This window comes from Tamandua tetradactyla, chromosome 21 (assembly GCF_023851605.1).
Source record: "Tamandua tetradactyla isolate mTamTet1 chromosome 21, mTamTet1.pri, whole genome shotgun sequence".
NCBI lineage: Eukaryota > Metazoa > Chordata > Mammalia > Pilosa > Myrmecophagidae > Tamandua > Tamandua tetradactyla.
The window spans coordinates 43,784,390-43,802,776 of record NC_135347.1 but is presented as its reverse complement, the minus strand read 5'-3'; the positions used below and the strand labels follow the sequence as shown (position 1 = coordinate 43,802,776).

The 18,387-nt window shown below is 36.5% G+C and overlaps 1 long non-coding RNA gene and 1 pseudogene across 4 annotated transcripts in view; both read left to right on the top strand.

Annotated features, from left to right (window-relative positions):
* The window catches only part of LOC143665608 (uncharacterized), a 154,267-nt gene that overhangs the window by 71,391 nt on the left and 64,489 nt on the right, over nt 1-18,387 (top strand). For all 4 annotated transcript variants that reach the window (XR_013167113.1, XR_013167112.1, XR_013167111.1 and 1 more), the window contains one exon: nt 5,442-5,502. This is a non-coding gene — a long non-coding RNA (uncharacterized LOC143665608). The remainder of the gene's footprint in view (nt 1-5,441; nt 5,503-18,387) is intronic.
* Nucleotides 14,406-15,307, top strand: LOC143665353 (omega-amidase NIT2 pseudogene; annotated as a pseudogene).

Genomic DNA, 18,387 nt, shown 5'->3' with positions numbered 1-18,387 from the left:
TAAGAATCCTTTGAGATACACACTGTTATCCCTAGTTTACATATGGGAAAACTGAAGTTCAAAAGTATATGTAAATTATGCAAAGCCACCCAACTAGGATGTAGCAGAACCCCAGATTCAGATCCTGATTACATAAGCAAACCTCATGATTTAAACATCTTCATAAATATCATTTCCTCTTTGAGACACAACATTAGATGCAGTTATTACATTATCATAGTACTACATATCTTGTGTGTATTGAGTATTCAGTTAGGCTTACCAGAAGCCACTAGGCTTCCTTAGAAACAATATTAAGACTTCCAGGTATTCTAGGGCTTTATTTAGAACTTTTATTTGCAAGTGACAAAAACTGAACTAAGTTAAGCAAATTAAAGAAATTTATTTTCTTAAGTAACCAATTCACAGCAAATGAAAGGGTGGAATTGGATTTAATGATAGATGACAGTATTTAGGACTTAACCCAGTCAGGTTTCTTTGTCTCTGTGACTCTCGTCTCTGATTCATTCTGTATATCAGATTTCCACCCCCCCATCCCATATGTATATTCTCCACAATTGAGAACACCGCTCAAAGTCACTCCAGACTAAAAACCTTCTATCTCTGCAACTCAGGAGGGAATAGGAGGCTCCAGACAATCTCCAGCTAGAATTCTCATAAAATGTCCTCCGGCATTGCAATACCTGGCGTTGCAATCATCACTAGAGCCACAGGGGTGGAACCATATGCTGGGGTCAGCATGATTCAGGGCTCACCCAACTTTTAACTAAAGAAGTAGCATACTAGTAGCAGCTCCCCACTAACAACATATTGATAAAGTGGTGAAGCAATTCCATATACAATGTCATATTGTAAATTAGAACAATGTAATGAGAAGATAGGATACTGGTTTAACCATAACATCTACTATACAATATATCCTGTAAACATTTTTAGACACTAAGATTTTGGAGGGTTCTTCCTTTTAAAAAGAAATATTTAGGGGGAAGATGTTGGTGAATTAGACGCTAACTATTTTCCCTTTAGATGTGGAGACCTAGTTGCATCACAGCCACAAGATGTGCAATTAGAAGCACTTTCGATTCTGTAGGCAAACTCCGTTATTTCCATTTCTGCATAGTAAGACGATGGCTCAGTTTGTCAACACACAGGGGTGCTCGAGGGAAAATATTACTTAAATAACACAAGTCATATTTCAGATAAATCACCTGAGCCATTACGGCACTCATAAACTACTTTTTCTAAAAGTAATTCTCAATCTGATGCCAAGAACTTGCATTTGAAAAATGCCACCAATTCATATAATGCTACAACAGAGTTTAGTTTCCTCACAGAAATTCTTATCACCATAAGGATGCCAAGCTGCAGGTCAAAGAATATATGACTTTGAAGACTGAACTCATAATTTTAAATTCCTCTTTAATTCATGTTAGGTTATATCATCATAAAATAAAAGAGAGAGGCTGCATATGTTGTCAGTTTAATGGCAAAAGTTACATAGAATTGGCTAATTAAATAATAAGTGGTTCTGACTTATATTGAGGTGAATGTCAGAATTCATCAGTGTGAGTGTTATTTGACAGGGGTGATAAATCTTGGTCTCCAGGGTTGATATTTTTCAATACCCTAGTGCATCCTAGGGCATTTCAAAGTAATACAATGAGAGAACTAGATTAGCAGCGGTCTGATTTACTGATACCTTTGGGGTGACCACTCTAATTAGCACATATCTGGGATATTTAAGAGCTTAAACTGGATTAATGCAAACTGAAAGGAGATAGAGAAGATAATAGTATGTGGTTATATATATATATATATATATATATATATATATATATATATATATATATATATATAAATGCCTGATATATAGAGAGATGAAGATGACAGCTGGAGTCAGATAAAAGAACAAAAGTATTATACTGAAAGAGTTTCAAGAACGAGGAAACTAGAGACAAATTACTTTCAGGGTTACAATTCACAATCTAAACCTTAATGAAGTGAATGTCAACTAGTCAATGTAAACATCTTGCAATAAATCACTGATCTGACTCTTAAAGGGTGTAAGGAAGTGCATATACACAGATATTTTAAGTTAATGGAGTTAATTTTGATTACTATTTATGTTCTTTTAGTCACTCATTTCCTCTTTCTATGACATTTTCCTTCTGTCACTACCTCCGCTTTGCTCCAGATTCCACTGCCTGAATTTATTTTAGGAAGTGTTAGACTATATATTAACTTCTGGGAAATGTTATGAGTTCACTTTTACTTTATGTAAAGATGTAGAAATGTAAAATAAGAGAAGCAGCAGTGCTCTTAGTATTGGAACCCCTCCATCCAAGTAGTCTTGGCCTCTATGAAGTCCCAGGCATAATCTAACAAAAACACTAGTCTGATTTACTGAATCTGAGGAAACCTACTAACCTAATGATGCACCATGGAATCATGGGAAGTATGATGCAATGTCTCCAGCTCAGCTCTAAGGAGTTACACAAAACTTTATACAGGCTAAGCCCTTTTCCCCATTGAAACAGTTTTCACTTTGCTACCCAGTTTAGCTTTCTTCTCATCACTAGCAAGGATTGGAGGAGAAAGCCTGCAAATGAGCTCCTCACTTCCCTGTGGAGGTGTTTGTCTTTAGTGGCCACATCCCCTGAGGGTTTACATCTGGTGACCTTTGATAAGTGCAGCCAATTCACACCTGAAGCCTACAGGACTCCCTGTATTTTGGATTGAGGAATACCCTTCAGGTTTTATGTGTTTTCCCTAATGTTAAGCACCAATAAATAAGTTGAAAACCAAGAATATATCTACTTTAGCAGATATTTTGAATCACAACAAAATCTCAGTTGTTATGGAGAATTTGGGGTGTTTAAAGGGCAATGCTGACTGTCATAAAATACATCACCCACAGAATGAGGGCATTATTCAAGGTATAAAATCGGACAGGGCAGGCCATGGTGGCTTAATGGCAGAGTTCTCGCCTGCCATGCTGGAGACCTGGGTTCGGTGTCTGCCCATGCAAAAAAAAGAAAAAAAAGAAAAAAGACAGAAATTCAGATCAGTAATAAGTAGGATGTGAGTTATATATTGGCATGACCATTGCCTGCAAATCCGGACCTACAAGATTTCTAACCCTAATTCAATTTGCATGGCCCTATTTTTAAAGTCTTTCTAATAATGCTACTGAAAGCTACAGCTTAGATTTTTAAAAATTTATTATTCAACATAATTTGAATTCTACCTTGGAGATCACCAAAATGCATATTAACTTTCCTAAATTACTGAGGTGCAATAAAATGAAGTAGAAAGCAAAAAATGATTTTCTTGTCAATTTTATCACAAGAGTGAAAACAGTAAGGATAAAAAGCAACATTTATGGGATACTTATTGTACACAATTTATTGTGTTAGATATTGAGGATGAAAAATATGCAGCTCAGCCCCTCAATGAACTTATAGTTAATTTCCAAATATCCTTTATAAAAGGAAGTGCTTGAGCAAACTTGGATGCAAAAAAAATTATTCTGCTTAATGAATAGTGCTTTTAAGCTTATATATAATTGCTGAGGTCTTAATTTTCATAAAATAGAATTACCTTCCTAAATGGAACTTTTTTAAAACAAGGTTACATATTTCTTCACTCAACCCAGCTTGTACAAACTTAAATTTCTTAAAATGCGAATATATCTTAATGTTTAATAATTGAAACATGATAACTAAAAGGCCTTACACCTTTTAAAGGCATACCTATTATAAGTTTAAGGCAATAGTGTACTAATTCTTTTCTTTTTATATGGACAGGCACTGGAAATTGAACCTGGGTCTCTGGCATGGCAAACGAGAATTCTGCCACTGAGCCACCGTCACACTGCCCAGTGTACTACTTATCAATGACTTAAAAGAGGAAATAGATTTTTAAAGTACCTAAACAAAATTCAAGGAGTAATTTAAACTTCTGTAAAAATCAGATTTGTTAATTTGAACATGGAATGTAAATATAGATACTATTATAGCTCTAAAGAATTGCAACTTAAAGACATAAAGAGAATGAGTATGTTTAAAAGTTTTTAAAGGCATAATCAGTATGGAAAGTGCCTTACAAATAATAATGCAAAGTATATTCCAAATTTTGGGAAGATTTATGTGTAAGTTTTATGAAAAGATGTACATTGAAATGTAAAGTTAGTGGTGATTTACTTCTTCTTTATAATTTTCTTTGTTTTTCAAAATTTCCAACATAAGAAAATATTATCTTTATAGTAAAAGCTATTAAAAATAAAATTGTTCATGAGGGATGACAATATGGACTGATGAGCTGATACAATTTAGGGAAAGCTGTGTATGGGGTGTGGATTTTGTGCAACAGGCTGCACCAATGTGTATTGTGAAATGCAAACACTAATAGTGCACTGGAATTTTCAGCCACAGTTACACTTTCAAATCATAATATATTTTACCTAATTGTGTCACAAACAAGGGCAACAGTAAGTAGATGTATAAAAAAAATGTCATAAGGATTATAAATAACGGCAAGCAATTCAAACAGGAATTAAGACTGATATTCTAAAAAGCTATCAAGTGTATGTGTGCGCTGACAGGCACAGTTGATTATACCTGACAGTCTTTTTGTTTAAAAATTTTGAATTAGATCGTTTCAGCATCAAAGAATTAGCCAAGCAAAACTTCTCGATTATTTCTCGTCATGGGTAACTACTGGAATTGGAGAGTAGTTTTATTTTTCTTCTTTGTCAAAAGGTGAACATGCTAAAAAATAAAAAATGAATATTTGAAACCATAATACACAATGTACAAGTAAAAAATCTAAGATTATCATAACAAATGCCTAAATTTTCTTTACCCATCTGTCTCTAGATGGTGAAAACTTTTGCTAGATAAATGGTGACAAATGAGCGGCTTCTCTGGAACTACCATAAGCAAAAGGGTGAAACGGTTAAATTTTACATATGTTTGCTAACATGATTTAAGATAATTCAAAATCATTGCTCTTATAAAGCATATGAGTTATGGGGAATTTGCATTTTATATTTTGATGAGTTTGGGTGCTCAATAAAACATTGTAAGTTGTGTGCACAGGAAAGCAGGAACATTAACTTGTTCATAATTTTAAAAACTATTGAAAAATAGTTTTAGAGGGAAATACTCTTTACAATAGATTCTTTTTTGAACTGTGTTCAGTATCTTCTCTAAAAAGTTTAAAAAGTGCTCTGGAGGTCATGCAACCAATCTTTTATTGTCAATAACTAGAAAATGAATGTCATTTAGGAACCGCTGACTTATAAAGGTTATTAAGATTGCAAGACAGCCTATGTCCACATTATAGTAATTGATTCTGATGATTTTGGGCAGATTTTTCTGACTAACAAGTTGATTCCAAAGGTTAACTCACATTATTTTTGCATTTTGTTCTCTTTTCAGATGAGAAATTAGTGAAGTTCTGCATTTTGCTTAGGAAAAATATACAGAAGATATGAAATCTGTAAGTTCTACAGTCTAATTTTATACTTTCTAATTCTACATTTAGAATTGGTCTTCCAAGGTTGAATATGTTTGTTTACTCATTGGTTAAAAAGACAATGATTCTAAAGGTCATGGTTATAGCAGAAAGCTCCATTTATCTTCTTAGAGCAAACTGATAGTCATTTATATCTGGAATATGATGATTATATATTATTTATATAGGATTAAGATGAATACTTGAAAACTTATCCATATATGGCACTTCTGCATTAGACCATATTTCCTAAATAAAACTCTAAGACTCATTCCAACATGAAAAGGTGGCTGCAAGATACAAAAACCTGTTATTTAGAATTGAGAAAAACTTTATACATTAAAAAAATATTACTGATAGCAAAAACACACCACTGTCTTCCTCTCTTCTTCACTCTAGGTTAGGTAACTACTTTTCTGCATCAAGCCGCAGTTAGGCTGGTAGGCAGGGAAAGATGGGGCCCTAGGAGCCTTGAGCTCTGCTAGGTCTGCATGAAGAAGGCTGCGATGAACTTGTCCTCCTTGGAATGGACATTGGCATGTGGATCAGTAACAAAGAGTCTTGAAGCAACAATCAAAGAAACATTTTGAACTAATTTCAGTCCATGGAGAGCCATGTAACTATTTCCATGGGGTCTATTGATTTCCCGGATATCTGAGGAGCTGCAAGGTAATATGAATATTTGGACTGGCTGAGTCCTTTCTACACCCTCTAGCGAGAGGATTTATCTTTGTAGTTGAGATGTGTAGAAGTAGAAAAGCCTCTTCCCATTCCAGACAGGGTCCTGATGACTTGTGAGCTGCTCTGTAGCTAGTCCACAGAGAATAAAATCACTTCTGGAATTGCCACTGCTTAAGATACCCTGGTGGGTGGCACAACCCTGGTGTGGAGTCAAAGAAAAATATCCACTCATGTAAGTGTATCCAGCAGCCATGAAGAGAAAAAACAAAAAGAAACATAGAACTGTTGGAAGACACAATGGAAGCTTAAATTTAAACACGGAATACCTGAGCACATAAGGAGATTCCAATATGGCACACTCATCACATTTCCACCAAATTGGGACTAGGCAAAAATGACTCTAAGATTTCTAAAATTAAAAAAAGAAATACATGCATGAATTGAATGACACAATGGTGTCTACTATGACTGATGGTGGCCCTGATACTCAACTGTATATATCTCAAAACACAGAGCAGAAGTGGCAAAGGAGAGAAATCATGAAGGAAAAAAGATGACTCGGAGGAAACATCAAGCAGACCTAATAGGAGTTCCAAAAGAAGAAAAAAGAACAGATGGAAAATATTTAACAATTAAAGAGGGAATAGAAAAAAAATTAGCTAAAACCAAAGAAAGTCTTGAATTTTCATATTGGAAATTCAGCTTCTAGTGATAACTGAGAAAAGACATACATTTAATAAATTGGTGAAATTCCTATCTCTTTTTTTTATTAATTAAAGAAAAAAGAAATTAACACAACATTTAGAAATCATTCCATTCTACATATGCAATCAGTAATTCTTAACATCATCACATAGATGCATGACCATCATTTCTTAGTACATTTGCATCGATTTAGGAAAAGAACTAGCAAAACAACAGAAAAAGGTATAGAATGTTAATATAGAGAAAATAATAATAATAATAATAAAAGAGAAAAGGAAAAAGAAAAAAAACAAAAGACACAAACAAACAAACAAACAAACAAACAAAACTATAGCTCAGATGTAGCTTCATTCAGTGTTTTAACATAATTACATTACAATTAGGTATTATTGTGCTGTCCATTTTTGAGTTTTTGTATCTAGTCCTGTTGCACAGTCTGTATCCCTTCAGCTCCAATTACCCATTATCTTACCCTGTTTCTAACTCCTGATGGTCTCTGTTACCAATGACATATTCCAAGTTTATTCTCGAATGTCAGTTCACATCAGTGGGACCATACAGTATTTGTCCTTTAGTTTTTGGCTAGACTCACTCAGCATAATGTTCTCTAGGTCCATCCATGTTATTACATGCTTCATAAGTTTATCCTGTCTTAAAGCTGCATAATATTCCATCATATGTATATACCACAGTTTCTTTAGCCACTCGTCTGTTGATGGACATTTTGGCTGTTTCCATCTCTTTGCAATTGTAAATAATGCTGCTATAAACACTGGTGTGCAAATGTCCATTTGTGTCTTTGCCCTTAAGTCCTTTGAGTAGATACCTAGCAATGGTATTGCTGGGTCGTATGGCAATTCTATATGCAGCTTTTTGAGGAACTGCCAAACTGCCTTCCACAGTGGTTGCACCATTTGACATTCCCACCAACAGTGGATAAGTGTGCCTCTTTCTCCACATCCTCTCCAGCACTTGTCATTTTCTGTTTTGTTGATAATGGCCATTCTGGTGGGTGTGAGACGATGTCTCATTGTGGTTTTGATTTGCATTTCTCTAATGGCCAGGGACATTGAACATCTCTTCATGTGCCATTTGGCCATTTGAATTTCCTCTTCTGAGAGGTGTCTGTTCAAGTCTTTTTCCCATTTTGTAATTGGGTTGGCTGTCTTTTTGTTGTTGAGTTGAACAATCTCTTTATAAATTCTGGATACTAGACCTTTATCTGATATGTCGTTTCCAAACATTGTCTCCCATTGTGTAGGCTGTCTTTCTACTTTCTTGATGAAGTTCTTTGATGCACAAAAGTGTTTAATTTTGAGGAGCTACCATTTATTTATTTTCTTCTTCAGTGCTCTTGCTTTAGGTTTAAGGTACATCAAACCTCCTCCAATTGTGTTTCATAAGATATCTCCCTACATTTTCCTCTAACTGTTTTATGGTCTTAGACCTAATGTTTAGATCTTTGATCCATTTTGAGTTAACTTTCACATAGGGTGTGAGATACAGGTCCTCTTTCATTCTTTTGCATATGGATATCCAGTTCTCTAGGCACCATTTATTGAAGAGACTGTTCTGTCCCAGGTGAGTTGGCTTGACTGCCTTATCAAAGATCAAATGTCCATAGATGAGAGGGTCTATATCTGAGCACTCTATTCAATTCCATTGGTCGATATATCTATCTTTATGCCAATACCATGCTGTTTTGACCACTGTGGCTTCATAATATGCCTTAAAGTCTGGCAGCATGAGACCTCCAGTTTCGTTTTTTTTCCTCAAGATACTTTTAGCAATTCAGGGCACCCTGCCCTTCCAGATAAATTTGCTTATTGGTTTTTCTATTTCTGAAAAATAAGTTGTTGGGATTTTGATTGGTATTGCATTGAATCTGTAAATCAATTTAGGTAGGATTGACATCCTAACTATATTTAGTCTTCCAATCCATGAACACGGTATGCCCTTCCATCTATTGAGGTCTTCTGTGATTTCTTTTAACAGTTTCTTGTAGTTTTCTTTGTATAGGTCTTTTGTCTCTTTAGTTAAATTTATTCCTAGGTATTTTATTCTTTTAGTTGCAATTGTAAATGAGATTCATTTCTTGATTTCCCCCTCAGCTTGTTCATTGCTAGTGTACAGAAATGCTACAGATTTCTGAATGTTGATCTTGTAACCTGCTACTTTGCTGTACTCATTTATTAGCTCTAGTAGTTTTGTTGTGGATTTTTCCGGGTTTTCGATGTATAGTATCATATCGTCTGCAAACAGTGATAGTTTTACTTCTTCCTTTCCAATTTTGATGCCTTGTATTTCTTTTTCTTGTCGAATTGCTCTGGCTAGAACCTCCAACACAATGTTGAATAATAGTGGTGATAATGGGCATCCTTATCTTGTTCCTGATCTTAGGGGGAAGTTTTCAATTTTTCACCATTGAGGATGATATTAACTGTGGGTTTTTCATATATTTCCTCTATCATTTTAAGGAAGTTCCCTTGTATTCCTATCCTTTGAAGTGTTTTCAACAGGAAAGGATGTTGAATCTTGTCAAATGCCTTCTCTGCATCAATTGAGATGATCATGTGATTTTTCTGCTTTGATTTGTTGATATGGTGTATTACATTAATTGATTTTCTTATGTTGAACCATCCTTGCATACCTGGGATGAATCCTACTTGGTCATGATGTATAATTCTTTTGATGTGTTGTTGGATTCAATTTGCTAGAATTTTGTTGAGGATTTTTGCATCTATATTCATTAGAGAGATTGGTCTGTAGTTTTCTTTTTTTGTAATATCTTTGCCTGGTTTTGGTATGAGGGTGATGTTGGCTTCATAGAATGAATTAGGTAGCTTTCCCTCCACTTCAATTTTTTTGAAGAGTTTGAGCAGAGTTGGTACTAATTCTTTCTGGAATGTTTGGTAGAATTCACATGTGAAGCTGTCTGGTCCTGGACTTTTCTGTTTAGGAAGCTTTTGAATGACTGATTCAATTTCTTTACTTGTGATTGGTTTGTTGAGGTCATCTATTGCTTCTTGAGTCAAAGTTGGTTGTTCATGTCTTTCCAGGAACCCGTCCATTTCATCTAAATTGTTGTATTTATTAGCGTAAAGTTGTTCATAGTATCCTGTTATTACCTCCTTTATTTCTGTGAGGTCAGTGGTTATGTGTCCTCTTCCATTTCTGGTCTTATTTATTTGCGTCCTCTCTCTTCTTCTTTTTTTCAGTCTTGCTAAGGGCCATCAATCTTATTGATTTTCTCATAGAACCAACTTCTGGTCTTATTGATTTTCTCTATTGTTTTCATGTTTTCAATTTCATTTATTTCTGCTCTAATCTTTGTTATTTCTTTCCTTTTGCTTGCTTTGGGATTAGTTTGCTGTTCTTTCTCCAGTTCTTCCAAGTGAACAGTTAATTCCTGCATTTTTGCCTTTTCTTCTTTTCTGATATACGCATTTAGGGCAATAAATTTCCCTCTTAGCACTGCCTTTGCTGCGTCCCATAAGTTTTGATATGTTGTGTTTTCGTTTTCATTTGCCTCAAGATATTTACTAATTTCTCTTGCAATTTCTTCTTTGACCCACTTGTTGTTTAAGAGTGTGCTGTTGAGCCTCCATGTGTTTGTGAATTTTCTGGCACTCCGCCTATTATTGATTTCCAACTTCATTCCTTTATGATCCGAGAAAGTGTTGTGTATGATTTCAATCTTTTTAAATTTGTTAAGACTTGCTTTGTGACCCAGCATATGGTCTGTCTTTGAGAATGATCCATGAGCACTTGAAAAAAAGGTGTATCCTGCTGTTGTGGGATGTAATGTCCTATAAATGTCTGTTAAGTCAAGCTCATTTATAGTAATATTCCGATTCTCTATTTCTTTATTGATCCTCTGTCTCGATGTTCTGTCCATTGATGAGAGTGGTGAATTGAAGTCTCCAACTATTATGGTATATGTGTCTATTTCCCTTTTCAGTGTTTGCAGTGTATTCCTCACGTATTTTGGGGCATTCTGGTCCGGTGCATAAATATTTATGATTGTTATGTCTTCTTGTTTAATTGTTCCTTTTATTAGTATATAGTGTCCTTCTTTGTCTCTTTTAACTGTTTTACATTTGAAGTCTAATTTGTTGGATATTAGTATAGCCACTCCTGCTCTTTTCTGGTTGTTATTTGCATGAAATATCTTTTCCCAACCTTTCACTTTCAACCTATGTTTATCTTTGGGTCTAAGATGTGTTTCCTGTAGACAGCATATAGAAGGATCCTGTTTTTTAATCCATTCTGCCAGTCTATGCCTTTTGATTGGGGAATTCAGTCCATTAACATTTAGTGTTATTACTGTTTGGGTAATACTTTCCTCTACCATTTTGCTTTTTGTATTATATATATCATATCTGATTTTCCTTCTTTCTACACTCTTCTCCATACCTCTCTCTTCTGTCTTTTCATATCTGACTGTAGTGCTCCCTTTAGTATTTCTTGCAGAGGTGGTCTCTTGGTCACAAATTCTGTCAGTGATTTTTTATCTGAAAATGTTTTAATTTCTCCCTCATTTTTCAAGGACAATTTTGCTGGATATAGGAGTCTTGGTTGGCAGTTTTTCTCTTTTAGTAATTTAAATATATCATCCCACTGTCTTCTAGCTTCCATGGTTTCTGCTGAGAAATCTACACATAGTCTTATTGGGTTTCCCTTGTATGTGATGGATTGTTTTTCTCTTGCTGCTTTCAAGATCCTCTCTTTCTCTTTGACCTCTGACATTCTAACAGTAAGTGTCTTGGAGAATGCCTATTTGGGTCTATTCTCTTTGGGGTGCTCTGCCCTTCTTGGATCTGTAATTTTAGGTCTTTCATAAGAGTTGGGAAATTTTCAGTGATAATATCTTCCATTAGTTTTTCTCCTCCTTTTCCCTTCTCTTCTCCTTCTGGGACACCCACAACACGTATATTTGTGCGCTTCATATTGCCATTCAGTTCCCTGATCCCCTGTTCAAATTTTTCCATTCTTTTCCCTATAGTTTCTGTTTCTTTTTGGAATTCAGATGTTCCATCCTCCAATTCACTAATTCTAGCTTCTGTCTCTTTAAATCTACCATTGTAGGTATCCATTGTTTTTTCCATCTTTTCTACTTTGTCCTTCACTCCCATAAGTTCTGTGATTTTTTTTTCAGTTTTTCTATTTCTTCTTTATGTTCAGCCCATGTCTTCTTCATGTCCTCCCTCAATTTATTGATTTGGTTTTTGAAGAGGTTTTCCATTTCTGTTCGTGTATTCAGAATTAGTTGTCTCAGCTCCTGTATCTCATTTGAACTATTGGTTTGTTCCTTTGACTGGGCCATATCTTCAATTTTCTGAGTGTGATCTGTTATCTTCTGCTGGCGTCTGGGCATTTACTCAGATTTCCCTGGGTGTGGGACCCAGCAGGTTGAAAGATTTTTCTGTGAAATCTCTGGGCTCTGTTTTTCTTATCCTGCCCAGTAAGTGGCGCTCGTGGCGCTCATCTGTTTGTGGGTTCCACCAGTAAAAGATGCTGTGGCTCCTTTAACTTTGGAAAACTCTCACTGTAGGGAAGGGTTGCCAGCCAAAGCGGCTTGGGGGAGTGCCAATCCGAATCTCCCAGCCGGCCCGGGAATCCGCACATGGGGATGGTTGCCGGCCTCCGTGGCTTGGGGGAGCGCCTGTCCAAATTTCCCAGCTGACCCGCGGCACCAAGCGTGGCATGGGGGGCGCAGCTCCCGCGACTTGGGGGAGTACCTATCCACCATTCCCAGCCGGATTGGGAAGCCACGTGTTTGGAAAGGACCCCGGTCGCCGGTCTCCGCGGCTTGGGGGATCTCCGGTCCAATTCTCCCAGCTGGTCTGGGGGGCTGTGCGTGGGGGGGGGGGGGGGCGCCAGCCGCCGTGGCTTGAGGGGATCGCCTGTCCAATTCTCCCAGCCGGCCTGGGAAGGAGGGAGGGAGGGACTCCGGCCGCCTGCTGCCCGGGCCCGGGGAAGCACGCACCCCTCGGTGATCTCACCGCAGCGGGTTCTCCCAGCCAGTCAGCCATTCCAGAATGGGGTACGCTGTCTTCTTGGTCTCTGTCGTGGCTCCGGGAGCTGTTCTGTACCATTTCTACTTCCCTAGTAGCTGTTCTGGAGGAGGAACTAAGACCTGCGCGTCTTACTAAGCCGCCATCTTCTCCGGAAGTCATTCCTATCTCTTTATAAGGAGAAAATAATATAAGTAATATAGAATGGAAGAACTAAGCTGATGTAAGACTTGTTACCTATAAGAATGGACGTCAGAAGTTTTTGAAGTACTGCATAGACAAGGGAACTGCAATCCAAGTATTCTATATGCAATCAAGATACAGAGTGTATCCAAATAAAACTATTTGCAAGAATGTAAGGACCCAGAGAGTATATCTTCAGCATATCTCACCTGAGGGGAACACACAGGTTCTAACCAACAAAGGAAACAGATGAGAGATGTCAAAACGGGGAGATGAGATGAGAAAATTGGTGAGCAATGAATTTATATACATTTGTACAAATATGTGCTATACACACATACGATAAATTTATATATTAGTATGTATAAATGTATTAACTTACATTAATAATATATTAGTATATTATATTAAAATTTATATTTACATTTATACTATACAAGATTAAATTTGTGCCTAATGAGAGAATGCCTCAGAATGGGTACTTTAGGTGCTAAAAAAGAGATTGTTAAAATAGAAAAGATATGCTGTAAGTGAAAAAATTGAGCAATGATCAGGATTCGAAACACCAAATTACATCAGGGAAATCTAGCAGTTGAGTTGGGGCTGGGGCAAAGGGGAATAATAATCATCAAAGGTCTCATAAAGTGTGAGGAGTGGGAAGACTATTGATTCTAAAAGTCATTTCTTCTTGGGCAGGAGAGGACATGACAATAGAATAAAGTATCTTGGTCATGCAGATAATTATACCTGCTTCTATGGGAGAGAAATATGTGTTTGTGAAGAATTGAAGGAAACACTACAGGAGTGGAAAAACAGTAAAATTTCTAGATAAATAAGGGGGAATAATGGGAAGGAATAGAAACTTTTAAAACCAGCAAAACATTAAAAAATAGAAGTAAAAGATAATATAAATAATAAACAAAATTAAGATGGAAGAAATTTAATCACATTTGTTATATTAAGTGTCAATGAGCTGAACACCATTATTTAAAGCAGAGACGATCAGTCAAAAACAAAACCCATTCTCCATTGCTTATGAGGGCACACAAAATAAAATTATAAAGGAAGATTGAAAACAAAAGGATGGGGGCAAAGGGATTCCAGGCTTACATAAATAATCAGAAAACATACTGAGAATATTAATATCTGAGGAGGTAGACTTTAGGAATACAATCATTAAGTAGAAGATATACATTAGGAAATGATCAAAAACCCAATTTAAGATGGTATACAGTCCTAAAACTCTATGACCAAGCAACGTTGTGATCATATACAGTAAACAAAAACTAAATAAAAAATGAAGGGATAATTTGTTTGAAATACCATTATTGGGTTCATCCCCTTGATGCCTCTGTGAGCATGTGCCACCAATAATTCTTCCCAGGAAAGCCATGGCCACTTTTTTCTTGGCTCTCCTTCATCTTGAGGTTTCGTCTATCAAATCAGATAAACTCATTCGAGCTTTTGGCCTTGTCTGCAATGCAGGGAGCCAAGATAGCTTCTCTTCCTAAATGCTTTACTTCTCTACATGGCATGAAATATTTTCCTGAGTATGCAGAGAAAATTCCTGGTGAATCCACACAGAGGCATTCTGAAGGAGCAGAGCATGTATCTTATTGGAGGTTTCATTACTGAACAGGATGCTGAAAAATTATATGACACCTGTCCCGTGTTTGGGCCTAATGGAACTTTACTAGTAAAGTACAAAAAGATCCATCTGTTTGACATTGATGTTCCTGGGAAAATTAAATTTCAAGGACCTCAGACATCAAGCCCAGTGTTAGTTTCTCCACATTTGATATTCCTTACTGGAGAGTGGTCCTGGGACTCTGCTAGGGTATGCGCCTTAGAGAGCTTGCACAAATCCATGCACAGAGAGGCTGCCAGCTGGTGGTGTGCCCTGGAGCTTTTAATTTGACCAATGGACCAGCGCCCTGGGAGTTGCTTCAGTGAAGCCGGGCTGTTGATAATCAGGTGTACGTGGCTACAGCACCCCCTGCCCAGGTGACCCAGCCTTCTATGTCACCTGGTGACACAGCATCGTCATGAAACCCTGGGGTGAGGTCCTAGCCAAAGCTGGCATTGAAGAAACTATCATGTATTCAGACATAGACCTGAAGAAACTGGCTGAAATACACCAGCAAATTCCCATTTTTAGCCAGAGGCAATCAGATTTCTATGCAGTGGGGACGAAAAATCCCTAAGGTATTTGTTTCTAACATGTGATGGAACAGGAAGGTAGGATTCTGCAACATAATCAACTCTGTACTACTGATTTATTTAATAGAGATTAAATTATTATTATTATTTTTTAATTTGAGTCATTTCCCTTCCTGGGAGCTCTGGACTGTAATGATGAAGCATTAGCACACTGACACTCTTCACACCGTTATTACATGGTTAAAAGTGCGCGTGTCATTTACAAAGCCTCAAGCTGGCACTGAAGAACAGAAGAAAAAGATGCTGGCTCTGAAGCTTCTTCTATACTTCAGTTGACTCAGAATTGTTGGTAAAAGTTTAAGATCCTTGTATTCTGGTGCTTGATTTACCTAATTCAAATATATTTGTGTCATGAACCTCTCACCCCACTTGCTGACGTTGGAACTGATGAACTAGAAAACGTTGTCTGGTACTACTCTTTTCCAAGCAGTACCTTAAAAGTTATGTTTTTTTGTTGCTGCTCATGAGTAGCTGTGGGTGAAATAAGCTGATAGATCCTTGGTGCTTGCCAGGGGAGCTGGCCACCCCCTCCCTCAGAGCAACTGTTTGGGCTCTGTAAATTCAAGAAGGAATCAACGATTCAACCCCAGATTCTTCTGATCTTGGGGGAAAAGTTGTGTCATCAATGAGCCCTATGGCAGAATGCAATGATGGCAACTGGCGAGGGAAACTAAAGTATGAATCCCTACACAAGATTTTCGTGATAGTCTCACCTTTTTCTTTCTGCTTTTCTCTCTAGTAACACTCCCTAGTTCCATGGAAAAAGGCAAGTCTTTCTCTTCATTGTCAATCCTCGCTTCAGTTGTCCTCAAATTTTTTGGTCTCAGGGTCTTTTTCCACAGTTAAAAATGAAGGACTCTTATGAGCTTTCATTTATGTAGGTTAGAGCTAGTGGTGAGCTGGCAAATGTTTAACATACAACTGTCTGGAAAAAACAGCCCTGACATATATATATATATATATATATATATATATATATATATATATATATATATATATATATATATATATATATATATATATATATATATATATATATCAGATCTGATACATATAGCATTTCCCACCTGGCCAAGGACAGGTCTTGCGCCTGCCCTCCTCAGACATTCCATCCCATAGCACCCTGGAAGCATGTCGTGCTTTGGCTGCTATAACCTTGAGCATAGTCCCCCCTGAGTATATCTGTTTTGAGAAAAGAGCATATTATGAGATGTTTTCCCAATATGTGCATGCAAGTCCCTGCCACTTAGCCACCATCGTTCCTTAACCGTATATAATCTGTAGAGCAGTTGCCATAGGTGTGGACATACTCAGGTGAACTTCTTGCCATCTCAGTCTGTCAATGAACTGCAGCTCTCTGTACATAAGTTCCCCTAATAAATGCTGTTGGACTAATAAAAAATACCACTTTTGGGGGAAAGAATGTACCTTACCATTTCTAAATAGTAGAGATCAAATAAATAAGTGATTAAGGTCACAGTAGAATTTAATAATACAGTCAATAACTTGATCCTACATGTGTATAAATATGTGTACATATGTGTGTATGTGTATTTATAAGTAAACTTTATACCATTTTGAATAAAGAATATATTTTTTGTAAATTCACAAAATTAAATCATGTGCTTAGTCACAAAGAAATACTGATATTCAAGTTTCAGGTGGTCCGAATATTATAGGCTATGTTTTCTGATTATGATAAAGTTAGAAATCAATGCCTTTTAAAATGACTAAAAAGTCTTAAATACTTGGAAATTAAGGCACACACTCTTACATAATCTTGGCTCAAAAAGGAAATCAAAACTGAATCTCACATACACACACACACACAAAATGGGATCACAAATTTTCTTGAAAGTAAGAAGAAAAGAAGCCATATCAAAATTTATGGAACACAGTGAAAGCTGCATTTAGACGAAAATTTATGGCTTCATGTAGCTTAATTATTAAAGGCTAGATAGAAAAATAATGGAACCCACTACTCATTATAAAATTTTAGGAGCAGAACGGCAAATAATGCTAGAAGCTGACTTAAATAGAAAACAATATCAACTACAAAATTAATGCAGGTATGAATGGATCCAATATCTGGTCTTTTGAAGTTTTAAAAAATAAAGCCCTCTGCAGCCTGATTAAGAAATCAAAGAGAGAGAGAGAGCAAAATGAAAAACCCAAACCTAAACCAAAAACATCGGAATTAAGAAAGAGGCACTGTATAGATCAGAGGAGATTAAAGTGAGAAAAGAGACAGCTGGGAAAATCACAGACTCATCTAGCAGCCTTCTGCAGTCCTTAGCCTACAGTCTGTCTCCTGTCCCTGTTTTTCTATTGAGTGCAGATATTTCAATAGGTTTCCATTCTGCAGTGGGGGTTGGGGAGAGGGGTGGGGATGGAGGGTCTCAGTGCAGTCATTATGTCTAATGGAACTGGGTCTGACCATATCTTGAACCCATAACCAGGAACAAACAGCCCTGAATACAGCCTACAGAGAATTCACTCCACAGAGAATATGTGCAATGCAATTCTATGATCACAAATATGGAATCATAGAAAAAAATATGTTAAAAACCAAGATCGATCCAAAAAGTAACGCTGTAGTAGTTCAATAACAGAAGAGATTGAAGAGATGATTAATGATCTACCACTAGAAAGCCTACTGCCACCAAGCAGCTCCACAGCTAAGTTCTATCTTTATATAATAAATAACTGAAATGCTCTTGACAATTTTCTATTTTATTTTATCAGCCAGATTTTAAACTAATTATGAAGCTTGAAAGTGATAGTGAAAGAAAAGAAAATTGGAGACAAATCACCTTATGAATATGGATGAAAAATTCCCAATAAAAAGACAGCAGATAGAATATAGTAGATTCCAAATAAAAATATGCCATGACCAATTATGGCATATTCCAGCAGTGCTAGGGTAGGGCAATATCAGGAAAATACAACAAACTCTTTAATTAGTTAATCATCAAACTAAAGGAGAAAAACAAAATTATTATATTAAGAGATGCTGAAAAGACATTTGATAAAATTCAACAGCCATTCTTAATAAAAACCCTAC